General features: G+C 43.0%; 1 pseudogene; it reads left to right on the top strand.

The window, feature by feature from the left end:
* The window catches only part of LOC137535546 (zinc finger protein 208-like), a 274,048-nt pseudogene that overhangs the window by 35,901 nt on the left and 222,540 nt on the right, over positions 1-15,607 (top strand).

Genomic DNA, 15,607 nt, shown 5'->3' with positions numbered 1-15,607 from the left:
AGCGTTTGTGATTAGTCCCTGAACGTTCATTCGCGATGTTCATCCATCAGTAGTTTGGAGATGTATGCTGTGCCCATCGCAGTGACAGAAATCAGACGTGGCATAGATAGCCATGACAAGGACAGGAAGTCACAGCACATGTTACATCACATCCGCTGTCCTCCTGTTACTCCAACTCACATTTACACATTGCCCAGCAAGCTCATAGTAAACCAGACCGCCCAGGAGTGTGTAAGGGGCTACAAAGGGCCAAAAAGCTCTCTTACTAAAATGTTATGCTAAACAGGAATGTGTCTTCTCAAAACAGAAGGTATTTGTGATTATTCAGGTTGCTGTGAGCATTTGAGGCATCCCACAATGCACCACTGCTAAATGTGCAAATCACTCCTTTGTTGTCCCAGAAAGCTAAAACAAGCTAAGACATCACTGCATTTCAGCAGTTCTGGGTGTGTGTTTAGATTTCAGGGACAACAAAGAGACAATATGCATACTTAGCAGTGATGCATTGTGGGAGACATCATATGCTCACTCCAACCTGAATTACCACAAATATCTTCTGTTTTGAGAAGGCAAATTTTTGTTCCAGCTCAAATGTGACCCAGCCTAAGTGTGAACCTACCTGTGTGATGTGATGACTAAAAAATAATAAGATTTTCTTTAAAGGGAGTAGAATGCCTGGTAGTCACACAGGAGGCGTATAAGGGGGCTCTCACACAGGCACAGAGGAGGTACTATTTAATAAATGTGATTGCTACTATTCAGACAGTCTTTCGTGTCTGCTTTATGGAGGTAAGTCCACCACTTCCTCCCAGCAAATTTTAAAGTTTTTATCCGCTTTTATCCTGCTGGCGCCTCTGTTCTCCTATTGTGACATGTCATGTTTGTTATAATGGTGCAGAGGGGGGGGGGGGCGCAGTGAATTCTGATCACACCCTTTCCCCACCCCCACTGATCTGTCCAATTGGAGCTGCAGTGTGAATCAGTTTAGTTCCTCATTGGATTGCAGGATGGGAGGAGAGGTGCGGCTATACTGTATCTATAGGAGTATATATGTGTTTCTTGCTATAAGTACATATAGGTCTGTTGTCACAGAAGTAACACATTGCTGCCATTGTCTCATCAAGCTCTACAATTTACTGCTTTCCATGTATGGCCAGTGCTTTATGTGTAGGGAGGTCGATGAGATGCAAGTAACTCTGTACTTGTATGCAAATATCATGCAAATTGTTTGCAGCTAATCACATTTTTCAGGCAGTTCATTTCATTGCCCAAATTCCAAGATACAGAAAATGTGCATGCAAGGCAAAGTTACGTGATTGGCTGCCTGTAATGAGCACAACCTTCTGCAGTTCTCTGTCAGGCTGATAACTAGCCATGGTCAGTGACTAGAGTTGGGCCGAACCTCCGATTTTAGGTTCGCGAACCCTGTTCGCAAACTTCCGCGAAAGGTTCGGTTCGCGAAAAAGTTCGCGAACCGCAATAGACTTCAATGGGGGGGCGAACTTTGAAAGTTTTAAAAAATTCTATCAGCTGGAAAAATCATAGAAAACATGTTTCAAAAGCTCTAATACCTGGAGCCACACCTAATTGAGTGAAATACACATCACTGCTGGAGGACCCGCCCACCCTCCCTCCTCCAAGCAAGGTCCTTTATACCATTTGCCTCAGTTGTCTGCCTACACTAATTAGTTATGGGACAGCTGCTACACACTCTGCTAGGGAGATTTTAATTGCCCACCTCCCTTCCTCCCTCCTCCCCACCTCCCTTCCTCCCTCCTTCCTCCACAACTGTTGAACACAAAAGACAAGGCCATGTCTGGCTAAGTATCTGTAAGCAGTGGCTGCATGGTGTAATTGATAAGGGCGCTGCTTCTGACAAAGGAGACCAGAGTTCAAATCTCAGCTCTGTCTGTTCAGTAAGCCAGCACCTATTCAGTAGGAGACCTTAGGCAAGTCTTCCTAACACTGCTACTGCCTATAGAGCATGCCCTAGTGGCTGCAGCTCTGGTGCTTTGAGTCCGCCAGGAGAAAAGTGTGATATAAATGTTATTTGTCTTGTCTACTTTTTCTCTTGTATTGAGCATAAATAGTAAATTTTAGGCCAGCTTCAGTTGGTATAGTGGTTAGTGTGCTTGCCCACCATACAGTGAGACCCAGGTTCAAATCCCAGCCAATGTGAGTTGGCTTTTATACTACAAATCCTTAAAGGGAACCTAAACGGAGAAGGATATGGATTTTTCCTTTTAAAATAATACCAGTTGCCTGAATCGCCTGCTGATCCTGTGTCTCTAATACTTTTAGCCACAGCCCCTGAACAAGCATGCAGATCAGGTGCTCTGACTGAAGTCAGACTGGATTAGCTGCATGCTTGTTTCAGGGTGTGATTCAGCCACTATTGCAGTCATAAAGATCAGCTGGACTGCCAGGCAACTGGTATTGTTTACAGGAAACATCCATATCACTCTCAGTTAAGGTTCCCTTTAAAGGAGAACTGTAGTGAAAGGTATATGGAGGCTACCATATTGATTTCCTTTTAAGCAATACCAGTTACCTGGCTATCCTGCAGATCCTCTGCCTCCAATACTTTTAGCCCTAGACCCTGAACAAGCATGCAGCAGATCTGGTGTTTGACATTTTTGTAAGATCTGACAAGATTAGCTGCATGCTTGTTTCTGGTGTGATTCACACTACTGCAGCCAAATAGATCAGCAGGGCTGCCAGGCAACTGGTATAGCTTAAAAGGAAATCAATATGGCAGCCTCCATATACCTCTCACTACAGTTCTCCTTTAAGCAACCTAATGGTTCTATTGCATTGAGCATAAATGGTACATTTTAGGCTAGCTTCACTTACTACTATAGTGGTACAGTGCTTAGGGTGACTTGCCCACCACACAGTGAGATCTGGGTTCGATTCCCAGCTATGGTATGATGTATACTGGTTTTTAAAATAGTATAATTCCCTGGCAGAAGAGACCCTCCTCCCTCCGGTAGGAGGGAGGAGGGAATAGGTAGAAGGGTAGAAGGGTAGAAGGGAGGAGGGAGGAGGGAGGTGGGAGGAGGGAGGAGGGAGGTGGGAGGAGGGAGGAGGGAGGAGAGCAATTAAAATCTCTCTAGCAGAGTGTGTACCAGCTGTCCCATAATTAATTAGTGTAGGCAGACAACTGAGTCAAATGGTATAAAGGACCTAGCTTGAAGGGAGGGTGGGTGGGTTCTCTAGCACTGAGAGCAGTGTGTTTGACAATAACATGTCTGCTGACAGTGATATGGAGGGTCAAAATTTTGCTCAATAGAGCATTATGGGGCGAATCGAACTTCCGCAAAAGTTCGCCTGATGCAGGCGAACGCGAACCCCCAAAGTTTGCCTGGAACCGTTCGCAGGCGAGCCGTTCGGCCCAACTCTATCAGTGACATGCCAGTAACTCTGAGATGGTGAATATGATAGTCTAATTATATGTAGAGATACACAGATGCTGCATCTGCCCCATTTCCAATCTGCATTATCTTTGCATCAACTTAGAATTATCAGCAGCTCACTGACCATCTCTAATGATAATTGCTCCTCCCCTCAGAATTCTCTAACAGGAAGTGATGATGTTTCTCTATTTGCAGTGCGGAGTTCCGGCATCAGGAACCTCTCAGAGACTCGTCTCTCTGTATCCACAGACTGTACAACGGATGATGTCACTGGACAAGAGTCTCCTGCAGATATCCTGGTGACCCCAAATATTCCCCCAGACTCCCCTCACCTGTCTAACCCTGAGGGGCCTCATACCCAGCACAGCTCTCCCCCTGCTGGAGGGTCTTATTCCTGTTTCAAGTGTGGGAAATGTTTTGTATGGAAATCACAGCTTGTCAGACATGAGAGATCTCACACGGGTGAGAAGCCCTATTCATGTTTTGAGTGTGGGAAATGTTTTGGGCATAAATCAAGTCTTGCCCTTCATGAGAGATCTCACACTGGTGAGAAGCCATATTCATGTGATGAGTGTGGGAAATGTTTTAGAGAGAAAGGTAGCCTTGTCAAACATGAGAGATCTCACACTGGTGAGAAGCCCTATTCATGTTCTGAGTGTGGGAAATGTTTTGGGCATAAATCAAGTCTTGCCCTTCATGAGAGATCTCACACTGGTGAGAAGCCATATTCATGTGATGAGTGTGGGAAATGTTTTACTCAGAAATCAAATCTTGTCACACATGAGAAATCTCACACTGGTGAGAAGCCCTATTCATGTTCTGAGTGTGGAAAATGTTTTGGGTATAAATTAAGTCTTGCCTTTCATGAGAGATCTCACACTGGTGAGAAGCCACATTCATGTGCTGAGTGTGGGAAATGTTTTGCAAGTAAATCAAGTCTTTTCACACATGAGAGATCTCACACTGGTGAGAAGCCCTATTCATGTGCTGAGTGTGGGAAATGTTTTGCAAGGAAATCGCATTTTGTCACTCATGAGAGATCTCACACTGGTGAGAAGCCCTGTTCATGTTCTGAGTGTGGGAAATGTTTTAGAGATAAAGGTAGCCTTGTCATACATGAAAGAACTCACACGGGTGAGAAACCCTATTCATGTGCTGAGTGTGGGAAATGTTTTGCAGATAAAGGCAACCTTGTCACTCATGAGAGATCTCACCGTGGTGAGAAGCGCTATTCATGTGCTAAGTGTGGGAAATGTTTTGTAAGTAAATCATATCTGGTCATTCATAAGAGATCTCACACTGGTGAGAAGCCCTATTCATGTGCTGAGTGTGGGAAATGTTTTGGAGATAAAGGCAGCCTTATCATACATGAGAGATCTCACACTGGTGAGAAGCCCTATTCATGTGCTGAGTGTGGGAAATGTTTTGGACGGAAAGGAAACCTTGTCAGACATGAGAGATCTCACACTGGTGAGAAGCCCTATTCAAATGCTGAGTGTGGGAAATATTTCTAGCGCAAATCATTGCTTGTGTGGCATTTGTGTTAAGTGTGGGAATTACAGCATTCCCTGAATCTCTCTTATTTTCAGTGGGCCTCTGTAGAAATCAGTTATCTTGATGTTAATCTTGTGGGAAATTCATCTTCAGGTTCAGTGTCATCCTCTAACTATCACAAGCCCTGTAGTGGGGATTCTATGCTGAGGGCCAATAGCTGTCCTCCTCTCCACACTATTCTGCCAGTCCCAGTAGGGGAATTTATCAGGGCACGTCACAGCTGCTCTCATGATGACGCTTTGTGTAGAGAGATGACGCTGTGGGATCCGCCTACATGAATGAGGCTATCCTTATTGGAAGATAGGCAGAGTGATGAAACTGGCCCTGGAGAGAAACAGGGAACAAGGGTTGAGCAATGTCCCTGGGATGTGTGATAACCCAATACAGAGGGTGCTGTATTCATCACAACTGTTAGTTTGGAGTACAGTCACATTTTCTCTCTATAGCAGCACTACAGGCTGATGAAGTCATCCACACTGTCTCGCTAAAGCTGTAAGATTTGCTAGGAGATGGGCGCCCACCTTGAGGAGCATTCTCTCTCCCAGCGTGATCTCTTCCAGCCCACGTCACTGGTTATACACGGTGTGGCATACAAGTGTGGCGTGTCCTCATGTCAGTACTGCCATGTCCATACCTTCTTAGTTTCCACACTAAATTTGCTGTGTATTTGATTTCTTGTTCCATCTGCCGTGTCCAGTATACAGGGTGTAATATCCGGCATCTCAGATGGCGGGTCTCCGAGCATCACAGGGGTCCTGGCTGACTGACCACAGCAATACCAAATGTGGCTAAACATTTCCACCAGAGGCGCCTGGTGCATCGCTGACTATTCCTTGTTATATGTTACCTTTTTCATTGCCTGAAGAAGCAGGACTATACCTGTGAAACGTGTTACAACACTGGGGAGAATCTAATAAATATTTGTCACTTTGAAATTGAGAGTTTATGTGTCTGCTTTAAGAGAACCTGTACTGAGTAAAAATATTTAAAATAAACACATGAGGTAACTTCAAATGAACATTCCATAGTTACCTTGCCATCCGTTCCTCTCAGAAGCTCACCATTTTCTTCTGACAATAATCCCTTCCAGTTCTGACAATATTTTGTCAGATCTGAAATATATCAGTTGCTGTCAGTTATAGCTGAGAGGAAAACTGATGTACCAGGTAATGTCCGTGTTTCCCTATGGCTCAAGTGGGCGATGTTACAGTTTAACTGTGTGCTGACCAGAAAGCTGTTATGGGTAATGGTCATTTTCAAAATGGAGGACGGAAAATTCCCTTGATGACAGTGAACAAACAGGACATGAGACAGGAGAAAGACACTGAGGAGTAGACAACATGGAAGGTACGTATGACTTGTGTATGCTTATTTTGACTTTTAATTTTCAGTTCAGGTTTTCTTTCAGGAGGTAAGTCCACCGCTGCCTTCCGAGCAATTTTTAACAATTTTAGTTCAATTTTACTTTTTTGGCGCCTCTGTTTATTATATACAATTTCCATCAGGTCCACTATGGAAACAGGTCCTCTTTTTCCTTGCAGGGTATTGAACGTATCTCCAGACCAACTAGAGGGGGGGACGTTCATAAGCTAACTTAGTAGACATTTTCCAATTGGGTGTACATTCTCCTCTTGGTCTAAATACGAGGTGGGATTTAAGCTGCATCACTTAAATTGTTTACTAGATGGTGCTCTCTGTGCGCATGTGTGTTCATTGATGTCTTCATGTACGTACATGCCCCCCAGCTTATCACAAATGCTATGTTTGCTGTCTACTTGGTTATTAATGTCGCCTGTTTGCCTCACAGTTTGCACTCCCCCCGTCTATACACACACACACACACACACACACACACACACACACACACACACACACACGTTTTTGGATCTGAACCCAATCCATTCCAAAAAAAAGCTTTATTGGCAGGACCAAATACATTTTGCGTTGTCAAACAAAACAAAGCATTAACATTGGTGGGGGGGGGAGGGTTGTGGGAATAAAGGAAGGGTATAGAGGGTTAGGGTATATAGTCCATAGGGTGTGAAGGATGTAAGGGACAATATGGGGGGTTGGGATATACAGGATCTTCTCAAAAAATTAGCATATTGTGATAAAGTTCATTATTTTCTGTAATGTACTGATAACCATTTGACTTTCATATATTTTAGATTCATTACACTACAACTGAAGTAGTTCAAGCCTTTTATTGTTTTAATATTGATGATTTTAGCATACAGCTCATTGTCGAGATTTCCATATGGCGGAGTAACGTTTTTCTGATAAACTGAACTGCGCATGATCAAATACAAATAAAACCTAATTAATTTCCTTCCCCTAAGGTACAGGAGACAAAGACTTTTTAATGTATGGTGATTGTAGGTTAATATATACATTGATCATTGAGAAAGGCAGAGCATATTTTCATATGGCGATATAATATTGCCAAGTAATACTGAATTGCACAGTATGTGTCCCTCTAGAAAGATTAGTTGGGAATAACAGGCAGTCAGCTGAGTGCTATTTGCAATAGGTAATCTCATTCACCTTACTTGAACAATGGAAGCAGACAAGTACCTTGTTTGACCAAACAATTGCCAAACAAGAAGAGTCTTAGGACAATGAAAGAGACAGACCAGACCTTAACTAGCTTTTGTCGGTAAATGAACCAGTTTTTGTAAACAATGGCTCAGACCTGGCTGTATTTAATGCATAGAAGCCTTGGATGGGGGTTGTTTTCCTTTCACAATGTATGTGTTTCCAAAGTTCAGACACAAAAACAAAGCTTGGGAAATATATTGACTGTGCTGTCAGCAATAGTTCATATTAAAAAGCATAAAGTTATATTACAATTCCCCATCTAGGTTAAGAAAACAGACAGCACATGTATGCATCATTGCATAACAATTAAGAATGAATATAAAAAAAAGGTTATGGCATTGTATATGTATTAATATAAAGATTATTTGAATGAATATATCCAGGATGATATAGAGATGCTATATGTTTACCAGTGTTGTATGTTAAACAATAATGTTAGAGATATAAAACCCTGCTAACAAGCACAATGTGTTATAATGAGAGATCCATGGTGGTTTTAAGCATGCCAATGATTTTTGGATCAAATCCAATCTATCTTAAATATGGTAGAAAAGGTCACTGTATAATAAATAATAACCAGTCATTCCAGCAAGGTCAGCTATCCATAGAGGAATTATAACATTGATTTATTCACTGTTGGGTTATAATAAAACATGATTTTTGTTTTTAGTTTGCCAAATATCCCAGTAAGTCTGTGATTAGTTAGCCAACAGCACCTACAAAGGGTGAAAGCCAGTATTACACTTGGGTTAAAGATTAGTCACAGAAAGCTCCCATTGGTCACTCCCACTGCCCAGTGATAGGCTAGAAGATTTAATCTCCTGGGCAGGACCATAGGTAGTGAGGGGAATAAGATGAGAGGGGTCATTCAATGAGGGGAAGGATCAGACCATCAGGAGATCTGAGCAGACCAGGACATAGAGGATTCATGCCATCTGAACACAGCCACGCCTAAGAGGAACACGCCCAGAGGCCATCTTGGTGACTATACTTGAACCCAGTTCTGATTTTTCTTTTTAGTCATATGGCTTATCACAGCACGAATATCTGAACTTTTGATTTATTGACGATTGTCTTTCTTAGGTTTATAGTCATTTATAGCCAAAGGGAGTGCGTTCTTCCAGTGCACAGGAATTACTCATTCCATATATTTGATAAAACCCATTCAGTGGGTATATTTTTCTGTCGTTTAACACCACCAATAGTTCGAGAATCGCTGACTGTGAATGCCATAACTTGTTTTGGATAAAAGCGCTAGATACTTCAAGCTACCTCCTCTAGATATTTTGATACTTTGCCGCAGCATGTGCAAGCCACACCTAGCCAAGTTTAGGACGACTCAATAGATATCTTATTCCAAAATTATATGTATTTTACCCGCTTGCTCGGTGTAGTATCACAGGCCAGCGGAGGTTAAAGTGTAGACAGTGGGAAAATTCCTGTCATTTATAGTTGATTGCATAGAAATTGTGGGGCAACGCCCAGTCGTTATATCCACTGAGTCATCCTAAATTAGCCATTTTGTTTTTGATAAGCCACCATTTTGTTTGCGATAGCACCATTTTGATTTTTGATAGCAGCCATTTTGATTTTGATAACAGCCATTTTGTTTTCGTTCAAGTCATCCATTTTGTCTCCAGACATCCTGTGGTAAATTGAGTAACAGGGCCGACGGCCATATTTGAGGAGTCACATCTATGCACTGTATTTGAATTGACTGCTGAATGGTTTAAGCCTTTTGTATTTGGTGATTAAGTATAATAACATTTTGATGTTTTACTGAAATTATTATCCAGCTCATTGCTTATTATAAGAATGACCTTATGAGTTTTGTTATATATCAAAAGTGCAATTTTATATTGTTTTGATATTGTAATATTTATTCGATATTAAATTGATATTTTATAAATTGGTCTATGTTTATTTACATGTTTAAACCAGTACTGTAAAACCTCGAAAAACGAGCTCACACAGTTAGGCGTGTGTTTGTATCTTAAGCTCCTCCTATTTTTTCCCAGGAGCATTACATTTACATTTTTGATTTTATAATTATTTTTAACAATTTATACAAACATTGACAAAACGCCCGACATCATGAAAACTCAAAATTCCTATCTCAAAAAATTAGCATATTTCATCCGACCAATAAAAGAAAAGTGATTTTAAAACAAAAAAAAGTCAACCTTCAAATAATTATGTTCAGTTATGCACTCAATACTTGGTCGGGAATCCTTCTGCAGAAATGACTGCTTCAATGTGGCATGGCATGGAGGCAATCAGCCTGTGGCATTGCTCAGGTGTTATGGAGGCCCAGGATGCTTCGATAGCGGCCTTAAGCTCATCCAGAGTGTTGGGTCTTGCGTCTCTCAACTTTCTCTTTACAATATCCCACAGATTCTCTATGGGGTTCAGGTCAGGAGAGTTGGCAGGCCAATTGAGCACAGTAATACCATGGTCAGTAAACCATTTACCAGTGGGTTTGGCACTGTGAGCAGGTGCCAGGTCGTGCTGAAAAATGAAATCTTCATCTCCATAAAGCTTTTCAGCAGATGAAAGCATGAAGTGCTCCAAAATCTCCTGATAGCTAGCTGCATTGACCCTGCCCTTTATAAAACACAGTGGACCAACACCAGCAGCTGACATGGCACCCCAGACCATCACTGACTGTGGGTACTTGACACTGGACTTCAGGCGTTTTGGCATTTCCCTCTCCCCAGTCTTCCTCCAGACTCTGGCACCTTGATTTCCGAATGACATGTAAAAGTTGCTTTCATCCGAAAAAAGTACTTTGGACCACTGAGCAACAGTCCAGTGCTGCTTCTCTGTAGCCCAGGTCAGTCGCTTCTGCCGCTGTTTCTGGTTCAAAAGTGGGTTCATGCTTCCATCTGCTGAAAAGCTTTATGGAGAGTGCCCATGTGGTGCAGAAATTCTCCAGTACTGCCAGGCTATCCTGTAGACCTTTCTCTGTTCAGGAGAGCATCAGAAGGTCATCTGCATACAGCAGGAACTTCACCTCACAGTCATGCAGGAGGAGGCCTGGCACTGGGGAGGACTTCAGGGCTACAGCCAGTAAGTTAATGTATATGTTAACCACTTGCCGACCGCATAATGCGAAAGGGCGGCGGCAAAGTGGCATGCCCAGGACCCGCCGGCGGGTTGTTTACCCCTGAATCGCCGCATCTAAAGCATATAATAAGCTTTGTAATGTATACAAAGCGTATTATACAGGCTGCCTCCTGCCTAGGTGGTCCCAGTGATCGAGGGACCACCAGGGCAGGCTGCAGCCCATCTAGTATGCACCCAAGCACACTGATCTGCCCCCCCTGCCCTCTGATTGCCCACAGACCCCTTTTTGCACCCAGTCACCCCCCTGATCACCTATCAATCACCCCTTGTCACTATCTGTCAATGCTATTTTTTAGATTAGGTCCTAAACTGCCCCCTGGGGGCTCCTGATCACCCCCCCCCCCCCCCTCGTGTACATTTATTTTCCCCTGTAATCACTCACTGATCACCCGTCAATCACCCCCTGTCACTGCCACCCATCAGATCAGACCCTAACCTGCCTCCTACCGGCATCTGATCACCCCCCCCCCCCCCCGCACCATCAGATCGCCCGCAGACCCACCCTCAGATCACCGCCAAAGTGCATTGTTTACATTTGTTCTCCCCTCTGATCACCCATCAATCACCCCCTGTCACTGCTACCCATCAGATCAGACCCTAATCTGCCCCCTGCGGGCACCCAAACACCCGCCCACACCCTCAGATTGCCCTCAGACCACCCTTTATCACCTCCCAAGTGCAATATTGACATCTGTTCTCCCTTCTAATCACTCACTGATCACCCATTAATCACCTCCTGTCACCACCTGTCACCCCCTAGCACACCTACCCATCAGATCAGGCCCTAATCTGCCCCCTGCGGGCTTCTGATCACCCGGCCAAACCCTCACCCGCCCCACCGCAGTGACAGATTTTTTTTTCTGATCACTGCTGGTCTCTACGACTTAATTGTGGCTGAGACCAACCGTTATGCCACACAATATGCAACCGCCAATCCAAGAAGCTACCATGCCCAGCCTTTTCGGTGGAAACCACTCCAAGTTTCCGAACGTAACATTTTTTTGGGGCCTTCTCCATAACATGGGTCTAGTCAAAAAGAATGTATTGCGGTCTTATTGGTCTATGCACCCAATATCACATGCCCATGTTCTCTGCTGCCATGTCCAGGTCACGATTTGGGAACATTCTGCGCTTCCTGCACTTCAGTGCCAATACAACCTGTCATCTAAGAGGCCCCCCTGCTTATGACCGGTTCCACAAAATTCGGCCCCTCATAGAATACCTGTCATCAAAATTTGCAGATGCTTATACCCCTAAACAGTCATTTTGAGGCTTTTGGTTTCCAGACTACTTCTCACGGTTTTGGGCCCTTAAAATGCCAGGGCAGTATAGGAACCCCACAAGTGACCCCATTTTAGAAGATTTTATTTTTTGTCACAAGTTAGTGGAAAATGACACTTTGTGAAAAAAAAAACCCAGTAAAAATCAATTTCCGCTAACTTGTGACAAAAAATAAAATCTTCTATGAACTCCCCATACTACTAATGGAATACCTTGGGGTGTCTTCTTTCTAAAATGGGGTCACTTGTGGGGTTCCTATACTGCCCTGGCATTTTAGGGGCCCTAAACCGTGAGGAGTAGTCTGGAAACCAAATGTCGCAAAATGACCAGTGAATAGGACGTTGGGCCCCTTAGCGCACCTAGGCTGCAAAAAAGTGTCACATGTGGTATTGCCGTACTCAGGAGAAGCAGTATAATGTGTTTTGGGGTGTATTTTTACTGGTGCTAGGTGGGAGAAATATGTCTGTAAATGGACAATTTTTTGATTTTTTTTTTTTTTTTTTTACACACAATTGTCCATTTACAGAGCTATTTCTCCCACCCAGCATGGGTATGTGTAAAAATACACCCCAAAACACATTATACTACTTCTCCTGAGTACGGCAATACCACGTGTGACACTTTTTTGCAGCCTAGGTAAAAGATTTTATTTTTGTCACAAGTTAGCGGAAATTGATTTTTTTTTTCCACAAACTTGTGACAAAAAATAAAATCTTCTATGAACACACCATACTCCTAACGGAATACCTTGGGGTGGCTTTTTTCTAAAATGGGGTCACTTGGTGGGGTTCCTATACTGCCCTGGCATTTTAGGGGCCCTAAAGCGTGAGGCGTAGTCTAGAAACCAAATGCCTCAAAATGACCTGTGAAATCCTAAAGGTACTCATAGGACGTTGGGCCCCTTAGCGCACCTAGGCTGCAAAAAAGTTTCACACATGTGGTATCGCCGTACTCAGGAGAAGTAGTATAATGTGTTTTGGGGTGTATTTTTACACATACCCATGCTGGGTGGGAGAAATCTCTCTGTAAATGGACAATTGTGTGTAAAAAAATAAAAAAAATTGTCCATTTACAGACATATTTCTCCCACCCAGCATGGGTATGTGTATGTGTAAAAATTTTGAGACATCTTGAAATCAAGACTACTCCTCACGGTTTAGGGCCCCTAAAATGCCAGGGCAGTATAGGAACCCCACAAATGACCCCATTTTAGAAAGAAGACACCCCAAGATATTCCGTTCAGAGTATGGTGAGTTCATAGAAGATTTTATTTTTGTCACAAGTTAGCGGAAAATGACACTTTGTGAAAAAAAACCCAGTAAAAATCAATTTCTGCGAACATGTGACAAAAAATAAAATCTTTCATGAACCCACCATACTCCTAACGGAATACCTTGGGGTGTCTTCTTTCTAAAATGGGGTCACTTGTGGGGTTCCTATACTGTCCCGGCATTTTAGGGGCCCTAAAGCGTGAGGAGTAGTCTAGAAACCAAATGCCTCAAAATGACCTGTGAAATCCTAAAGGTACTCATAGGACGTTGGGCCCCTTAGCGCACCTAGGCTGCAAAAAAGTGTCACACATGTGGTATCGCCGTACTCAGGAGATGTAGTATAATGGGTTTTGGGGTGTATTTTTACCCATACCCATGCTGGGTGGGAGAAATCTCTCTGTAAATGGACAATTGTGTGTGTAAAAAAAAAAATCTCATTTACAGAGATATTTCTCCCACCCAGCATGGGTATGTGTAAAAATACACCCCAAAACACATTATACTACTTCTCCTGAGTATGGCGATACCACATGTCTGACCCCTTTTTGCAGCCTAGGTGCGCTAAGGGGCCCAAAGTCCTATGAGCACCTTTAGGCTTTACAGGGGTGCTTACAATTTAGCACCCCCCAAAATGCCAGGACAGTAAACACACCCCACAAATGACCCCATTTTGGAAAGTAGACACCCCAAAGTATTCAGAGAGGGGCATGGTGAGTCCGTGGCAGATTTAATTTTTTTTTTGGGTCACAAGTTAGCAGAAATGGAAACATTTTTTTTTGTTTTTTTTGTTTTAAAGTGTCATTTTCCGCTAACTTTGACAAAAAATGAAATCTTCTGCTATATGCGGATGACGCTTTATTTCTATCTAGGCTGGTCATCACCTTACCCAATTTGTTCAGGCTGCTGTCTCAATTTGCAAGCTTCTCAGGTCTTGCTATTAATTCATCTAAGTCTCTTGCTGTGCCTGTGAACCTGCCCCCTCATGCTATTAAGTTACTAGAGGCTAATTTTGATTTCACCTGGCAGAAGAAAAAATTTAAATATTTGGGCATTTATTTAACCCCCTCTTTTTGTCATCTGTTTGAGGTCAATTACCCTCCCCTGTTTCAACAGATTGGTGCAATAAATAAAAGCTGGGCCCCCTTTAAAACATCTTGGCTTGGACGAGTCATTGCCTGTAAGATGATATTGCTACCTAAACTCTTATATGCCTTTCGCATGTTACCACTCTCCCTGACTAAAGGTACTTTGACACCGATCCAATCCCTTTTGACTAAGTATGTTTGGGATAATAAGCCACCACAAGTAAAGATAACGGTTTTATATAAACACTGTAATCAAGGGGGAATAGGGCTCCCATCACTTTGGCATTATCACTTGGCCGCTCGTTTAAGCCACATCTTAGACTGGGCCTCACTTCCTCGCTTCCTCCTTGGTGGGAATTTGAGTTCCAATCAATCCAACCATACCATCTTAAATATCTCATTTTTAATTTTTCTCTTGATATGCTTCGAGAGTTATCTAATTTAAATAAAGTTGTTGCCCATTTATTACAATTCTGGTCAAGGGTACTTTCTAAATTCGCCTTAATAAGAACCCCCTCTCCTAAATTAGCCTTTTTAAGTAATACCCGGTTTAACCCGGCCCTTTCCAATCCTAATGCCTTTGGTTGGTGGGTTAACCAGGGGCTGGTTACAGCCAATGAATTTTGGCAAGGGGGTAGGTTCATATCATTCCAACAGTTTCGTTTTGGTAGGGACGCTCCTTGGGGGGGAAGCTTATCATTATCTTCAAATTCGACACTTTTTACACTCCCAATTCCCTAATTATGTCTTGACGGAGCCTTTCACATTTGAAAATATGTATGATAAAGGTGTTAGACAACCAGAAACTATTTCTCTTCTTTATCAGTTGCTCCTTTCTAACTTATCTACTGGTCCCATGTCCTATCCGAGAGCATGGGAGCAAGATCTACAAACTGTAACGATCGGTGTCAACACGCAGAGAGAATCTGATCATTGATGATCTGCAGAATCACCGATACAGATATACAGATATATTACTAACCTCTGGACACCTGGGTAATGTGTGTGTTTTGGTGTAACAGTAGTACTTAGAGTATAGCACAGGTCAGCTAGAGACAGTATATACAATACTGCTCTCGAGATAAGGAAACCTTCCAGCAGCCTGACACTCTCCAAGGGGCGGAGTCAGGCTGGAATGGGGAAGGTCCAGAGAGTGAGTGACCCCTATGGTGAATGTCACTGACTGGTCTGGAGACTATCTCTTAATAGGAGAGATAGCTCTCGAGGTCGGGCAAGCCAGGTCGGCAACACACGGTCAGATAAAGTACATAGACAG

This window comes from Hyperolius riggenbachi, chromosome 10 (assembly GCF_040937935.1).
Source record: "Hyperolius riggenbachi isolate aHypRig1 chromosome 10, aHypRig1.pri, whole genome shotgun sequence".
NCBI lineage: Eukaryota > Metazoa > Chordata > Amphibia > Anura > Hyperoliidae > Hyperolius > Hyperolius riggenbachi.
Note: the sequence above shows the minus strand (reverse complement) of the source record. Positions and strands in the feature narration are given on the sequence as shown.